We start from the raw sequence: 17,017 nt of genomic DNA, 5'->3' as shown, positions 1-17,017 counted from the left end.
CCGCGGGGCCGGCGCTGCCCCGCTGCGCATCGCTCGGAGTGCCCAGGTGCCGAGAGCCTCCTGGCCCCGGTGGCCCGCAGGCCAGTGCGTGGGCCGGATCGGGGACCTGGGGGCGAGCGCAGTAAGACACGGCGCCCGGGGAGGTCCGGCTTGGGTCTGAGCTACGGAGCGCGGCGGCGGCGGTCGGGGCACGGGGCAGCCGGGTGAGCTGGCCGGCGCTCGCTCTCTCCATTCACTGAGCGGGCAGACACCGGAGACGCGGGGCCCCCCCCCCCCCCCCCCCCCCCCAAAAAAAACCCGCCAGCTCCGCCTCCCATTGGCTGCGCCGCGCGTCACGTCGACTAAGTTGGGAACTTTGCTGGAGCAACAGAGAGCCCGAAGGGGAGGAGGCAAGAGATGAAGGGAGGAAAGGGGCTCGGCCAGCAGGGCCCCAGAATTGAGATCCATTCACTTTTAAGGAGCTAAGGATTGATCTGGCTGGTGGCACTTTTTCTTTATTCTGGCACTGAGCTAGGCACTCTGCTCATAGTCTTTACTTCGATTCCAACAGCGTCCTGCAAGGGGGCATCTGAGTACCCCATTTTAGAGATGAAACAAAGCTCAGAGAAGTCAAGTGACATGCCCAAGGCCACACAACTGCTAGGTACCCCAAACCACAACACTCACATTCACTCATATTTTACATCACAGCCCGTAGAAGCTGTGTCCTTACCTCATCTACAAAGATCCTACCTCATCTTGGCAAAGATCCCCAAGTTCTTCCTAAAGGACCTATTGTATTGATATAAACACACTTCACAGTCACATCTGTCACATAAAATGGTTGTCCGTGTTGTTCAGGTCACTGCTGGCAAACCCTAGTCGGAGACCCGTCCTGCTCTGCCTAGACCCAATGCCAGCTGTGCTACTCAAAGTCGTGATGACAGGGACTTGGAGCCCCGGACTGACAATGCCTGTTCATGGTCAGCTTCTGCTGTCTGAATGGGTGACTCTGGGCCAGTCACGTCACCTCTGAGCCTTGGTTTCCTCAAAGCAAAGGGCCACAGCTCTGATGGGCCCACCGCACTGGGTTGTTTGGAGCATCAAAGAAGAGAAAGTGTTTTTGCAAAACAGTCATTCGAATGTGAGGCATCCCTTCAACCCCCAAAGGCTTCATTCTTCCATAGCGCTCTAAATTGGCCAGGTCTGAGCTTTTCCAGATGCTGGTGGGGAGGGGCGCATGTGTTGGAGGCTCCATAAATACTTGTAGGAATGATTTTGTTTGTTTGTTTGGAAGGAGAGGGCAGGAACTGTAGGAAGCATTGCCCAGACTTCCTTGAAGTCTGCTCATACTGGATAAGTCTAAATGAGCCCTGAACATGCGTGTGCACACACACACTTGTGCATACACATGCTTATACTCAGGCTCACACACACACCCATCTACACATTCACACTCAAATACACATATGTGTATATGCATACTCTCACATCACACACAGTTATGCATACCACAATAACAATTATGAATGCTATTTTAATTCCTTCTACCTCATTTTCCTTCATCGAAATTTTCAACAACCTGACCATATCCTGTGAATATGTGGTAGAGATGCAGCTCTTATTTTATTATGTTTGAAATATTTTCAGAATCATAGCTGCAGGCACCCAAATGCACATACATGTATAGTCGCACACACTTCAGCCCCTCCATCATTCATAAACACATTAGGTGTAATTTACTGCTGTTATTCTTGGGAGCAGCTTTATACACAGATGCTGTTGTCATCGCCCTCTGGTGGCCGTAGATGGTCTATGCTCTGGTCCATAGAGTGACTTCAGCTTCTAAGAACTCTAAACATCCTTCCCTCTGAAACTTTCCTCCAAACCTTGAACCAATTTAGTACCAGGACAGAGGCAGATGAGAGAACTGGGCAAAGGCCCAAGGGCACAAAAGCATCTCAGACTGTCTGGAGGAGAAAAGAGCAGGGTTTTCTTTGTTTTCCCAAGTGCACCCTAGAGCATGTTTTGCAATCCCTTTAGGCTGGGCCTGGGTTTGTGCTCTAAGCACAGTATGGTGGGGAGGGGAGGGATAGGGACTGTGTTTTCCATTTAAGCTGGCAGGGGATTTCATGAGCCTGACTAGGTCTTTAAGTGACTTCATAGGCATTCAGGTGTGCTTGCTGTTCCTTGGGAGAACACCTTAGAACAGAGCCTGGGAGTCCATCATCCCTGAGGAAGGGACAAGTGGGAAAAGCAGGAGGTACACAGGACGCCAGCCATACAGAATCCGGGAACGAACATAAGTGGAACAACCTTAGGTAACATCTAATCCAAAATTTCTGCAGGTGTGATCTGATGATTACTAGTTCCACATGTTTCTTCAAGAATGTTGGGGGGGGGTTGATCTTGGGCAAAAAGAGAGTGAGAAATGCTCACTTTCACTTCTCTTGGAGATCTGCATCATGGATGAGCATATTTAAGACCCTGAGAAGCCTTGTAGTAAGGAAACTGGTTTAAGGTTTTTTGAACCCAGTTTCCCAGTTTACATGTAAACTTAAAATTCTTTTGAATATTTTGAAGGCCACCCAATCTAATTCAGCCCCTGTACTCAATAACATAGAAACTGAGTTTCAGAAAGGGAGGGCACTGGTTCAAGTTTATCAAGCTAATTAGTGAAAGAACCAAAGGCAAGATCCAGGGGTCCCCATGCCTAGAATTAGGCTCTATCCACTTTCCCCCACTAATTCTGAAGCATCTTTAGAATATGTCAGCCTCTATGTGAAGCATTACTCTTCTCAGAGAAGCAGGAGTAAGATGAATAAGTCCTTAGGAGATCAGTTTACTGGGTAGGGCTTTTTATGTCCATGTGCCAGAGATGGCTTTTACACTCTAAAAAGTGTGTGGTGTGATTTTCAGAGTTCCTCATAAAACCTATGGGGCAAACTTTTGGATTTTCCCCTTTGATTTTCTATAGGCTTCTCAAAAGCAAACTGCCCACCAAAAAATCCACCTCAAATTTTCTCCTCTACCTGTTTTCTGTGTCTCAGGAAAAGACACCACTATTTACATGGTCACTATAATTAGTTGAGGTTTTCTGGTTGCAACAATAGAAAATAATTAATTGAAGTAAAAAAAAAGTAATACTTTAAAAAAATTAATGTTTTATTTATTTTTAAGAAAGACAGAGAGACACCAGGAGTGGGGGAGAGAGGGCGAGACACAGAATCTGAAGCAGGCTCCAGGCTCTGAGCTCTCAGCACAGAGCCAGATGTGGGGGCTTGAATTCACAAACCATGAAATCATGGCCTGAGTCAAAGTCGGACATCTAGCCTACTGAGCCACCCAGGCACCCCTAAAAAAGTAATACTTTTAAAAGAAAGGTCTTTGGGAAGCATACAAAATTAAGGAGGAAGAGACTCTTTTTAAAAAGGATGCTTTTAAAAAGACAAATCAAGGCTGGATCTAGGATCAAGCCCAAGCCAAGATATCCAAATTCCCAAGAGGGAAAGCCTGGCCTGATTTAGGTCATGTAATCATCCTCTTAGTCAAAGAAGACAAGACTATGGATAACAGTTCCATGGAAACTATACTCAGGTGGGCCAGTAGCAGCTATGCCTTCAAGGGAAAACTGGGGAGCTGTTAGCTGAAAAAGCAGGGCGGTCACAAGAAGGCAAAACAGCCCTGAAGCATCTTCCCTCTGCTTCACACCACAGCCAGGACTCAGTTCCTGAGTCCTATTAATTCTTCCTCATGATTATCACTTGACCTGTCCTTCTTCATCTTTGAACCTCCTGCTATTGTTCAGATCCTGGTTTCATACATGGCCATTGCTCACCCCCCCTCCCACCCCACCAATTCTCCTTGTCTGGTTTGTTCCACCAATTCAGCCTCAGCCCTGATGATCAAGGGGTTTTTCTAAAATGCACACCTGACAATGCAATTTGATTTATTACCTCTATACCTCATCTCCCCCCACTCTCCCATACCCATTTAACATCCCTCCTGAGCATTCTTCCTGGTTCATTCCTATCTGGCTCTCCCAGAGTGAGCTCAGCTCTCCACTCCTCCAGGAAACCTTGCTGGTCCAATATGTTAGATTCTCAAAGTCAGTGAACCTAAGTAATCCATTAATTGCAACATTTATTATAAAAAATTTCAAACATACAGAAGTAACTAATTAATCTTTGCATGCTTGATGCCTAGAGGTACAAATACTTCTTTGATGATTGATGAATGACTAATTAACAAATATGTGAATGAGCTAGCTTATTTGACATTATTTTGCTGAAGTTTTACTTATCTTGACCAGTGTTACTTGATCTTTTGGGGGAAGAGGGTGAGACTATATTCTTTTAGAATCTCTGAGTGGTTTTCTTTGGGAAACTATACACATTTGTTTGCTCCCATCTGATTGAAACTTACCATTTGTGCTGGTCATTCTCCAGTGAATTTTCCAATCACTCTGCCCACTGACACCCTGTTCTCTTCCCCAGGAGACTGACATTCTATGAACTGTATCACCTGTATTCTCTTGAGTCTGCCCATGTAGGGAACTAGCCCAGAGATCTGGAAGAAAAATTAAGGCTTCCTCCATAGGGACAGCAGTTTGGCAGTGGCTACCTTCCTTTACTGAAGATCTTAGTTCATGTTCTCCAGCCCTATCCTCCAGCTGCCATTCCCATCCCCTTTTTCTCTTTAGAGGGTAGGAATAGGAACAGCTTCCCAATATTGCTAAACCTTGGGGATTCCTCAATTCTTATTGATTCCTTAACCCTGCCTCACTTTTCTAAATTGTCCCTTTACTAACCCTTCTTCAAATGACTCCTTCAGGTTGTATTCTTTGTTTCCTACCAAAGGTCCTGAAGCTGAAACGCTACCTCTCTGAGCCATCAATGCAAATCTTGGAGGAGTATTTGAATGGGGAGGGGGAGGGAAAGATGTGAAAACTCTAATTTGAGATTAAGACTGTGATTCCTATTAAATCTTCCTGGGAAAGGGGAAAATTCACACATGTGAATTTAAGGTCACTTCTGGAGTGTAGGATTAAGGAAAGGTACCATCAGCTGGACCTGGAACATCATTTTTTTTCTATGCAAATGCTTCTTTTTCTCTCCCTTGAGAAAGAAGGATAGTAAAGGTTTATTGCCAGTTAATCTACTGAGCTTCTCCAAAGGGCAGGATCTACTCTGACTAGATAAATGTTTGATGAATGAAAAATCATTTAAAAATAAATAGCTTATCCTGGAGAAGAAGATAGAATGATAGAACCTTCCAAAATCCAGATCCCTCTATAGTGAACAACTCTTACTTGATCTTTCACTCCAACTATGTGATTATAATTTAGAACTTTCTTGTTCTTATGGATTTTGCCTCCTTCAAGACAGTGATTTTCTAGGGATGAGCACATGACTAACATAAGCCAATATGGGTTTTCCCTGAAATTTTTCCAACTGGAACTGGAGGAAGAGATTTGGTCCCTCTGTGGTTGTAAACTTGAGCATGTGAAGGACTAAAATGAGCAGCCATATTTTCAGCTGCGTGACCCCCAGTTGGTATTTGACCCATTTTCTGGATGTAGAAGAGACATTCTAGCTTAATTTAGCAATCAAACAGCCGTTTATTGAGAACTTCATATATGCCTAGGAAACACAGCCCACAGCTGCCAACAGTCCAATTAGGAAGCCAAGATTAAGATATATGAAAGAAAATAAAGATATAGTATATAATTAAATGCTAATTACTGTGAGTCAGATAGTAAGTGCTACAGAAATTCTAAAAAGAGAGAAATCACTTCAAGCTGGGTTGGAAGTGCTGAGGAATGTCATTTGGCTTTGGAAGGATATATAGATTAGATGAGCTCAATGGGAGGGAAAAAGGTCTTCATCTTGAGGAAAGCAAAGACGGAGATGGGAATAGAATGGTACATGAGTGTGAGGAAAGGGATTTGAGAATGTGGAATATAGGAGAATTTAGGGCTGATTTCTCTTGGTCTAAAAGAAAATTTGAGTAAAAGCTTTGATGCCTGATTTCCCCTTAGACATGGGTCAGCCACCTTGCTTTAGAAGCTGAAGGGCTTTATGCAGAGACAATGACTCTAATCTTGAGAGGTGATATGGACTGGAATCCCCAGAAAGGAACCATAAATGTGCCCCAGATCGACCTTGCCCTAGTCTAAAAGAAGGCCAAATGATTTGGGGAGCTCTTATTTCTCTAAACTGGTGCATCAAGATAGTGACTCAACTAGGTGTGAGGTCAGGCTCCTAGTCCTCTGTGCCAGAGTGTTGGCCTGAGAAGGCTAGCAGACAGGTGAATGCAATCATGGGCCTGTCTAAACTGTGCAATGAAGATTTGTCTCATATTTGTGCAGATCAAGAACTGTCACTGGGGAAATGGCTCTCCAATTTGAGGAGTATTAATCACCTAATTAACCAGAACACCTGCTCATAAAACTCATCCCACCCAGGGAACCAAATTAAACAAAGCATGAGGATGTGCCACACAGACTTGGCGGTGGCATCTGCATTCTTGGCTGGCTTCCTTGGGTATTGGGGCTCACAAAACCCTCCAGCCAGCTGTTGGACTTGACAGAAACTTTAGAATACTGCCCTTGTTTATCAAGCAGTAATTAGTGCAAACTCAGAGAAACTCCTCTTGCAACTTACCTGGCATCATTGATGCCCCTGATATTCTGGGTACTATCCTGAGTGTTTCATATATATTAACTCTCTACTCTGGATAACAACCAAATGAAGTCCCCTATTGTGGCAGAGGCTCGCTTGATGCTCACAGATCCAGTTTCTTCTCCCTGGGAACACAAGAAGACTATATTTCCCAGACTCCCTTGCAGTTAAGTTGGGGCCATATGCTTCATTCTGACCAATGGGGCTTATGAAGAAGTGATACATGGTCAAAGACATGGTCTTTGAAACCCCTATAATCAGGTAGGTCTTCTATCTTTGCCAGTTGGCTAGACAAATAGAGGGGATCCATTGAGGAATCACAGTGTCCTAAGAGGATGGTGGAGCCACAGAAAAGAAGACACTGGAATCTTTGAATCAACACATAGTAGGAAATGACCATACAGTCTTTAGTAGGAAAATAACCTAAGTCCCCTGCTAAGGCTTTGGAGTTGTTTATCATAGCCATTGGCATTACTTGCCCAGGATGATATACCAATGCAATCTTGAAATTATGTTTTCTCCAAATCATGCAGGATAAATCTTAGGGAAAGCATTATCTGTGTGGTATGATTTCAGAAACAACAGGAAATTCTCCCCTCCCCAAAATAAATACCTCTTCCTATTCATAAGTTAATGAAATGATTTTAAATAGTAGCCTTAATTATCTGCCTCTAATTTATTTACCATTTATTGATTCAACATATATTTTACTGTACACTTTTTGAGTGAAGGTCACATTATAGTGAAGGCAAAGTAAAACATGATTGCTACTCTTATGGAGTCTTGTTTGGGCAATAGATATAAAACAATCAATTAAGCAAGAAAATAAATATATAATTAAAAACTATAAAGTGTTGGGAAGAGAATCAACAAAGTTATGTGATGAAGACTAATTGAGGCCTGGAAATGTCTCAAAAAATGGCGATAGGAAGAGACCCAAAAGACAAGAAGAATCTGGCTATGATATAATAAGGTATGAAGTGGGATAAGTCACTATTCCAAGAGACAAAATGGCACATGCAAAAGGCCTATGGTATGAGTTGGCTACTTGGAGAAACATAAAAAAGGGCTCTGTAGATGGATCCTAGAACATGATGAAGACCTCTTCGAAGAAGGTCACAATTATTTCTTCTTCACTATTGTACTGACCCTAGTCTATCTGAAGTACTACAATGAGTGGTATTACCCCTATCGTTTGTGTATATGAAGAGAACTCTAAGGTTTTGGACTAATCTGACCTGACACAAAGTCAATTGCAATTCCAGGGATATTTGTAGATAAAGGGACTGATAAAGGGCATGTCAATTAGGGAATTTGTAGCAAAGCTATCTTGAATAGGCAACATCATATTTTCCCCCCCATAGCTTTTAAATTTTGGCTAGGGTATAAGGGGTGGGGTTGATGAAAACCACTAGAGTAGTAGGTTAAGGACCCACTCTTGGAGCCACAACCTCACCGAGTGATTACTCAATTTTTGATAAGGAGTGTGAATGTCTGTAAAATATTTTATTTCCTAGGTTTAGCTAATGGTATCACAATCTACCCAAATGGCATCACCATCTACCCAGATAGCCAAGCCAAAAACCTGAAAATCATCTTTAACTTTCCCCTTTTATTCCTCTAATTCACCCTATCCATCACCTCACCAAGACTTGTTGACTCTTCAGCTTCAAACATTGTGAGATTCTACCCCAAATGCTCCATCTCCTTGGATTTGTTCTGGCCATAATGGCCTCTCACCCAAGCCCTCAACCAGCTTCCCTGCTTACCACCTCCATTCACGTTGTAGAGATTTACAGGGGTTTCCATTACTTACAAAGTAGTCTAAAGTACATGCATGGTTAAGAAGGGTCTTTGTCAATTAACCTTGTCTCTGCCTTTATCTCTTGCTTCATTTATTCACAAATCCTTCTTCCCACCTTAAGCTGAGCCATAGAGAATTAAAATTTCCTGAAAGTGTTGAAGTGTTTACCATCTGTCAAGTTATCCCATGTTCTTCACACTTTCTATAATGCCCATGCCCACCTCCTCTGGTGAAACTGTCCTGGTCCTTTGCCATGCAGCTCAAGCATCTCTACCTCTGTGAAGCATTTTATACTTTCCTCCATTAATACACTCCTTATATTAGAGACTTCTTCATTTGATTTGTGGCTGTAGAAATCTCTACTCTGTACTCCTTACACTAATGTAATTATCTATTTACAAATATTCCTCCTGCCCAAATAGATTGTAAGTCTCTTGACAGATGGAATGTAATTGATTGAACTCCTTGAGAGAGCTGTCTGTCCTCACTGTGTCTAATTCTTCTCTTATTCTTTCTTTTATCCACCCCGTTCAGAATTTCTCCCCAACATCAAAACTGTTGTTTTCAAAGACCTCTCCATTTTTCTAGTTAATTAAGCCAAAAGTCTTAGAGTCATCCTTCAGTTCTCCATTCTTTTCATACACAACATCCAAAATAATCATTAATTCGTATTTTTTTCTTCAAGTCCAGAATTCAATTATTTTGTTTCAGGTCTACCATTACAACAAATGACTATCACTTCTCATTTGGATTCCAACAGTCACCTCCTAGCTCCTTACCTCTACCACTCCTTGCCTTCTATAGCCAACCTTTAACTCAGCAGCCCCACATTATTAAAATATACATCCAATCATATAATTCTTATGGTCCAAAGCTTCCTATAGACACTTCAGCTTCTAGTTATGATGGAATAACAAAAACTAGATTTACATTTCCATGACAAGCCTGTAAAAAAGTGGACACAAATATATTAAAAAGATGATTTTCAAACATTGGAAAATAGGAAGTATACGACTGTTCCCTGAAATGTGAAACAAAGGAGGTGACCTGTACAATTATGCCATCTTACTTCCAAGAGAGAATTTCCAGGCTGAAGTCCAAGGATGAGAACTCAGCATTCTAAGTTGAGGAGACAGAGACTGGAAAGACAACTGTGTCTAGACTTGTAACACTGAAAACCTAAGAGGTGGGTACTGAACAGAAGAGAATTCTAGACTCTACTGAGATGTTACCTTGAGTCTTCGATTAAGTATTTGTGAGAGAAAACTACATGAAGCTGAGAAAAGAACCACCTGACAGGCATAGGCTGAATCATTCCCACAGTTCACACAAGACTGGGAATAGTTAGTTTTTCCACCAACCACAGTGAAAGATCCTCATAATAACATAAGGCATTGAATAGAAACTTCATAAAAGTACTGCCTTTGCATTGGAGTTAAAGATATCTCGAACCCACCCTAAAAAAAAAAAAAAGTTTAAAACAAGTTGCAAAAGGTTCCAACTGATTCTGTGTAACTTAACTGTAAGAAGAACAAAGTCCCACACTATTTAAAGAAATACAAGAGCACCCAACAATGTAAATTTCATGATGTCTGCAATCCAATAAAAAATCACCAGCAGCCCAAAGAAGCCTGAAAATATGCCTTATGAAAAAAAGGAAAAAGAAAATCAGTACAGACACAGAAATAGTAGTAAGGATGTAATTAACAGACAAAGATATTAAAACAGCTATTATAAACATAATTTGTACATTTAGGAAGTAGAAAAAATGGAAGATATAAAAAGAAGCAAATGGAATTTCTCGAGATGCAAAATAGAATATCTAACAGGCAAATGCACCGGATGGTATTGGCAGTAGGTAAAATTTACCAAAGTGTCTTGAACCCAAAATTAAAAAAAAAAAATACTCCTACAACTCCATAATTAAAAGACAAATAGCCAAATTAAAAATAAGACAAAGACTTGAAAAGACACTTCATCAAAGAAGGTAAGGTGAAGAGATACAAGTAACAAGTAGACACATGGAAAGATCATCAAAATCAATCATAAGAAAAATGCAAACTAAAATCTCAGTGACATACCACTCCATAGCCACTAGAATGGCCAACATCAAAAAGACTGGAATTACTAGGACTTAAAGAAGATATAGAAAAACTGGAGCCCCCATTCAGTGCTAATAGGAATAAAAATGGCACAACTTTCAATTGTAGCTTGGCAGTTCCTTAAAAGCTAAACACACATTTATCACATGACCTAGTTATTTTGCTCCTAAATGCCTCTCAAAGACAAAGGGAAATATATGTCTACACAGTCTTGTATAGCAATATTATTCATAACACCTCAAAATTGGAAACTAGCCATATGTCTATTATTGATAATGAAACAAAAAACTAAAACTAAAAGTGATACATCCATATGATGGAATATTACTCAATTACTCACCAATTTTAAAGAACAAACTTCTGAAATGGCTGGGTAGCTCAGTCAGTTAAGCATCTGACTCTTGGTTTTGGCTCAGGTCATGATCTTATGGTTGTAGGATTGAGCCCTATCAGGCTCTATGCTGGTGTGGGGCCTGCTTGGAATTCTCTCTTTCTCCTTCTCTCTCTGCCCCTCCCCTCTCACCCATATGTAAGTGCTTGCTCACTCGCTCTCTATCTCTAAATAAATAAATAAATAAATAAATAAATAAATAAATGTTTATAAAAGGAACAAACTCCTGATACATGGAGTGATGTGGATACAGCTCAAAGCATAAGGTTAATTGTAATAAGGGAGATACAAATACAAAACTACAAATTATGTGAATTGATTTACATTAAATATAAAGAAAAGGAAAGCTGTAGATATAGAAAGCAAATCAGTGGTTTCCTATAACTGGGGATGGGATAGGGTGGGCAGTGGAAATTAACTGCTAACAGGTATAAGGGAACTTTTGGAGGTGATTAAATTGTTCTAAGATTTGATTTCAGTGATAGTCACTCAATTGTATAAATTTACTAAAGCTCAGTCAACTGGACTTTAAAAAATATTGTATTTAAACTATACCTCAATAAATCTGATAAGAAGGTAATTTTTACAGTAAAATAACAACAATGTATCAAGGAGTTTATAATATACGCAAAATAAAGGATATGAAAATAATAGCAAAAAGGACAGAAGGAAAGTAGCCGAAGTATACTCTTGTAAGATTACTCCACTATAAGGAACATGGTATAATATTACTGGAGAGTAGAAGACAAACTATGAAAATTTGAAATATGTGTTGTGAACAATATTTTAGGGAAAATATCAAAAAATGAAACAAAGGCATATAGCAAAAAGGCAGAGAAATGAAATGATAAGGAATTCTCACTATATCTAAAGTAAGAAAATAGGGAAAAAGGCAACAAAGAACAGATTGTGGGGGGACCTGGGCAGCTCAGTCAGTTAAGCTTCTGACTTCATGGTTTGTGGGTTTGAGCCCCTGCGCTGAGCTCTGTGCTGACAGCTTAGAGCCTGGAGCCTGCTTCAAATTCTGTGTCTCCCTCTCTCTCTGACCCTCCCCTGCCCTCTCTCTCTCTCTCTCTTTCTCTCTCTCAAAAATAAATAAACATTAAAAACTTAAAGAAAGAACACATGAGACAAATATTAAACAAAGAGCAAGTTGACAGACTTAAAGCCATGTGGCCTAATTTCATCAGATACAAATGGTCTAACCAATCCAATTTAAATCCAGCAACTTGTGGGATTGGTTTAAATAAAGCAAGACCCAATTGAATGATACCTATAATAAATCCTCTTTAAATATAACAACACAAAGATGGTGATAATAAAAGAATGGGAAAAATGCAGCATGAAAACACTAGTCAAAAAAAGCTAGAGTAGCTGTATTATTATTAGACAAATAATTTAAATAAGCATTACTTCTCCCAGGTAAAGAGGAGATGTTTTATAAGGATAAAGGGGTCAATTCACCAAGAAAGCATAACAAACCTAAATGTGGATGTTTGCAACAGAGCTTCAAAATACATGAAAACAAAACCTAGTAGAGCTAAAATAATGAATAGCCCAATCCACAATTATGCTGTGGATATCAACATTATTATCTCAGTAATTGGACAAGAAATCACTAAAGATATATGAAACTTAAAAAACGCTAGTACCTAAATAAGACTCATTGACATTTAGAGACCTGTCCACCACCAACAGCAGAATACACATTATTTTCTTTTCTTAATTTTTATTTTTTCTTAACATTTATTCATTTTTAAAAAATAGTTTATTTTCAAATTGGTTTCCATAATACACCCAGTGCTTCTCCCCCAAAAGTGCCCCCCACCATGACCATCACCTCCTTCCCTCCCTCCCCCTCTTCAGTCCATGGTTCGTTTTCAGTATTCAATAGTTTTTCATGATTTGTATCCCTCAATCTCCCCAGCTTTCTTTCCCCCTTCCTCTCCCTATGGTCCTCTGTTAGGTTTGTCCTGTTAGAGCTATGAGTGCAAACATATGGTATCTGTCCTTCTCTGCTTGACTTATTTCACTTAGCATGACACCCTCAAGGTCCATCCACTTTCCTACAAATGGCCATATTTCATTCTTTCTCATTGCCATGTAATACTCCATTGTATAAATATACCACAAGAACATTTATTCATTTTTGAAAGAGAGGCAGAGTATGAGTGGGGGAGGGGCAGAGAGAGAGGGAGACACAGAGTCTGAAGCAGGCTCCAGGCTCTGAGCTGTCAGCACTGAGTCCGACACAAGGCTCAAACTCATGAACCAAACCTTGAGATCATGACTTGAGCCGAAGTCTGATTCTTAACCGACTGAGCCACCCAGGCACCCCAAGAATACACATTATTTTCAAATCTGCTTGGAACATTCACTAAGATAAACCATAGTCTATACCATAAAATAAGGTTCAGTAATTTTAAAAGGATTCAAATTGTAAAAAAATATATATTATCTGACCACAATAAAATTAAACCAGAAATCAAAGACACAAAAATATGTGGAAATCATTTAAAATGTTGAAAATTAAACATCACTCTTCTAAATAAAACATGGTCAAAGACAAAAATCACAAGAGAAATTAGAAAATATTTTTAATTCAATGAAAATGAAAATACAACATATGAACATTTGTGGAATGAAGATAAAGCAGTGTTTAAAAGGAATGTTTTGGTGTTAGATAAGAAAGAAGGATGAAAATCAATAAACTACTTTTCTACTTTAAGAAACTAGATGAAAAAAGCATGTCAAACCCAAAGTAAATATAAGGAAAGAATAATGGAGAGCAAAAAATCACTAAAAGTGAAACAGAAATGCAATGGAGAAACCAATGAAATCAAAATTTGTTTTTTGAAATGATAAATAAAATCGAAAATCACTAGAAAGATTAATCATAAAAAAGAGAGAAGATGTAAACTATTAATATCAGGAATGAAACAGGAGACATTTCTACAAAGCCAACTAATATTAAAGGAAGAATAATAGAATATTATGAAAAACTTTACACCAAACATATTTATTAAACTTTGAATTCATAGTTTGAAAACCTTTCTACAAAAAGAATCTAGGTTATAGTCTCCCTGGCAAATATGATCAATTTAACACAAAGCAATCAAGAAAATAGAAGAGAACATTTTCCAACTTGTTAATGAAGTCGGAATTACCATAATACCAAAACTAGACAAAAACATTATAAAAAATAAATTACGTACCAATGTCCATCATAAATATTTTTAAAAATTAACACAATATTAGAAAATGGAATTCAGTAATTAAAAATATAATACATCATGACCAACTGAAGCTTACCCCAAGTATGAAAAGTTAGTTCAATGCTTGAAAATTAATCAGTGTCATTTACTATATTAACAGAGTGCAAAAAAGAAAAAAACATCTGATCATCTAGATATATGGAGAAAAAGCATTTGACAAAACTTCACATTTATTCATGATAAAATTCTCAGAAATTAGGAAAGAGGAAAGTTCCTTAACCTGATAAATTACATCTACAAAAAACGAGTTAGCTATGATGAAAATGAATGTGTTCCTCCTAAAATTAGTAACAAGGCAAGAATGTCTGATTCACAACTCATTTTCAACACTATGTTGGGGATTCTAGCCAATGCAGTAATATGAGAACATTTTAAAAATGCATGCAGATGTGAAAGGAAGACATAAAATTATATTTATAGACAACATAATTGTTTACAAGAAATCCTAAAGAATCTACTTATAAGTGAGTTTAGTAAGGATGCAGGATATATAGTCAACATATGAAAATCAATTGTTTCATCAGATTCTGGCAAAGAATAACTGGAAACTGAAATTACATAAACAGTACAATTTATAATAGCATTAAAAACATGAAATACTTAGAGGCAAAACTAACTAAATATGTATAAGACTTAAATGCTGAAAATGACAAAATGTTGATTAGTGAAATGAAGAGGAAGTTATCTATGGAGAGCAGTACCTGTGCTCATGGATTCAAAAATTCAATATTGTTAGGATACCAAGTCTCCTCAAATTGATCTATACATTCAAAGCAATCCCAGTCAAAATCCCAGCATGATTTTTTTGTAGAAGTTTACAGGTTAATTCTAAAATTTATATGGAATAACACAGGAACTGAAATAGCTAAAGAGGTAATTTTGGATAAAAAGAATAAAGTTGGAGGATTCAGACAACCTGGTCTGAAGACTTACTGTAAGGATATAATAATCAAGACAGTGTGGTATTAGATAAAAGAGAGACACAGAGGTCAAGGGAATAAAATCAAGAGGTCAGAAATAGACCCACATATATATGGTAGTGCCAAGTTAATTCAACAGACAAAAGATCATCTTTTCAGCAATGGGTGCTGAAACAATTGGCTCTCTATATGCTAAATAAGGAAATAACCTTGATCTTTCCCTGCACTATGTACAAAATTAACTTGAAATGGTCTATATCTAAATGTCAGTGTTAAATGTATAAAAACTTCTAGAAGATGACATAGGATAAAATCCTTTTGAGCTTGAATTAGGCAAAGGGTTTTTAGATATTACCTAAGCACAGATATTAGATATTATCTACTTAAAGCACAGACTACAACAGAAAGAGAATGATGTTGAACTCAATGAAAATTAAAAACATCTCTTCTTTGAAAGATATTGAATCTAAAATTTATTTGTAAAGGCAAGAAAACTAGAATAGTCAAAATAATTAGAAAAAGAACAAAGTTGGGGAACTTATGCCACCTAATTTCAAAACTGAATGTTAGGCTACAGTATTTAAGACAGTGTGGTACTGGCGACAAAGTAGACATACAGATTGATAGTATTGAGAGAGAGTACAGAAAAAAACCCATACATATAGAGACAATAGATTTCAACAAAGGTAATTCAGTAGAGAAGGATGGTATTTTCAATGATTTTTGATGAAACAATTGGATATCCACATTAAAAATAAGTAAATAAATAAAAAACAAAAGCCCTCCGCCCATACCTTCTATCATTGACAACAAATGAATTTAAAGTGGATATAGGGGTGCCTGTGTGGCTCAGTCGGTTGAGCATCTGACTTTGGCTCGGGTCATGATCTCACTGTTCATGAGTTGAAACCCTGCATCGGGCTCTGTGCTGACAGCTCAGAGCCTGGAACCTGATTTGGATGGATTCTATGTTTCCCTCTCTCACTCTGCCTCTCTCTCTCTCTCTCTCAAAAGTAAACATTAAAAAATTTAAAAAAATAAAGTGGATATAAACCTAAAGGTAAAGTATAAAATTCCTAGAAAAAAAGGGAAAAATTCTCTGTAATCCTAGATTAGGCAAATATTTCTTAGATATGACATCAAGAGCATCATATATAAAAAAAAATCACAAATTAGTGTTCATTTAAATTAAAATATACTTAAAACAATCAAAAGAAAAAATCAACAACCCAACTAAATTGGGCAAAGATTTGAACACTTAACCAAAGTGTATACCAATGATGTGATAAATGAGCACATGAAAGGATACAAATTAAAATGGCAATGAAATATCACTACACACAGATGGACACTACAAAGATCTAGTGAGCGTCTAGAGAAAGCAATATTCTCATATATTGCTAGTAGGAATGCAAAATAGTACAGACACTTTAGAAAATCATCAGTTTCCTCATTTAGTTGAATATACGTTTGTCATATATGACCCAGCAACTCATCTCTAGGTATTTAACCCCCAAAATTGAAACATGTTTACACAAAACTTTGTATGCATATATTTATAGTAATTTTATTCATAAGTTTTATTGTCTGGAAACAACCTAAATGCCTTTCTACTTGGTGAATAGATAAATAAACTATATTACATATATACAATGTCATAGTACTCAGCAATAAAAAATGAACCTGGATACACACAACAGCTTACATGAATCTCAAATGAATTATATTGAGTGAAATTAGTCTTTCTAACTAATTTCTGTATGATTCAATTTATATGATATTCTGGAAAATGAAAATTACAGGGACAGAAAATAGATCAGTGGTTCCCATGGACTGAATGGGAGGAGGGGTTGATCACCCTGG

This window comes from Suricata suricatta, chromosome 6 (assembly GCF_006229205.1).
Source record: "Suricata suricatta isolate VVHF042 chromosome 6, meerkat_22Aug2017_6uvM2_HiC, whole genome shotgun sequence".
Taxonomy (NCBI): Eukaryota; Metazoa; Chordata; class Mammalia; order Carnivora; family Herpestidae; genus Suricata; species Suricata suricatta.
Note: the sequence above shows the minus strand (reverse complement) of the source record.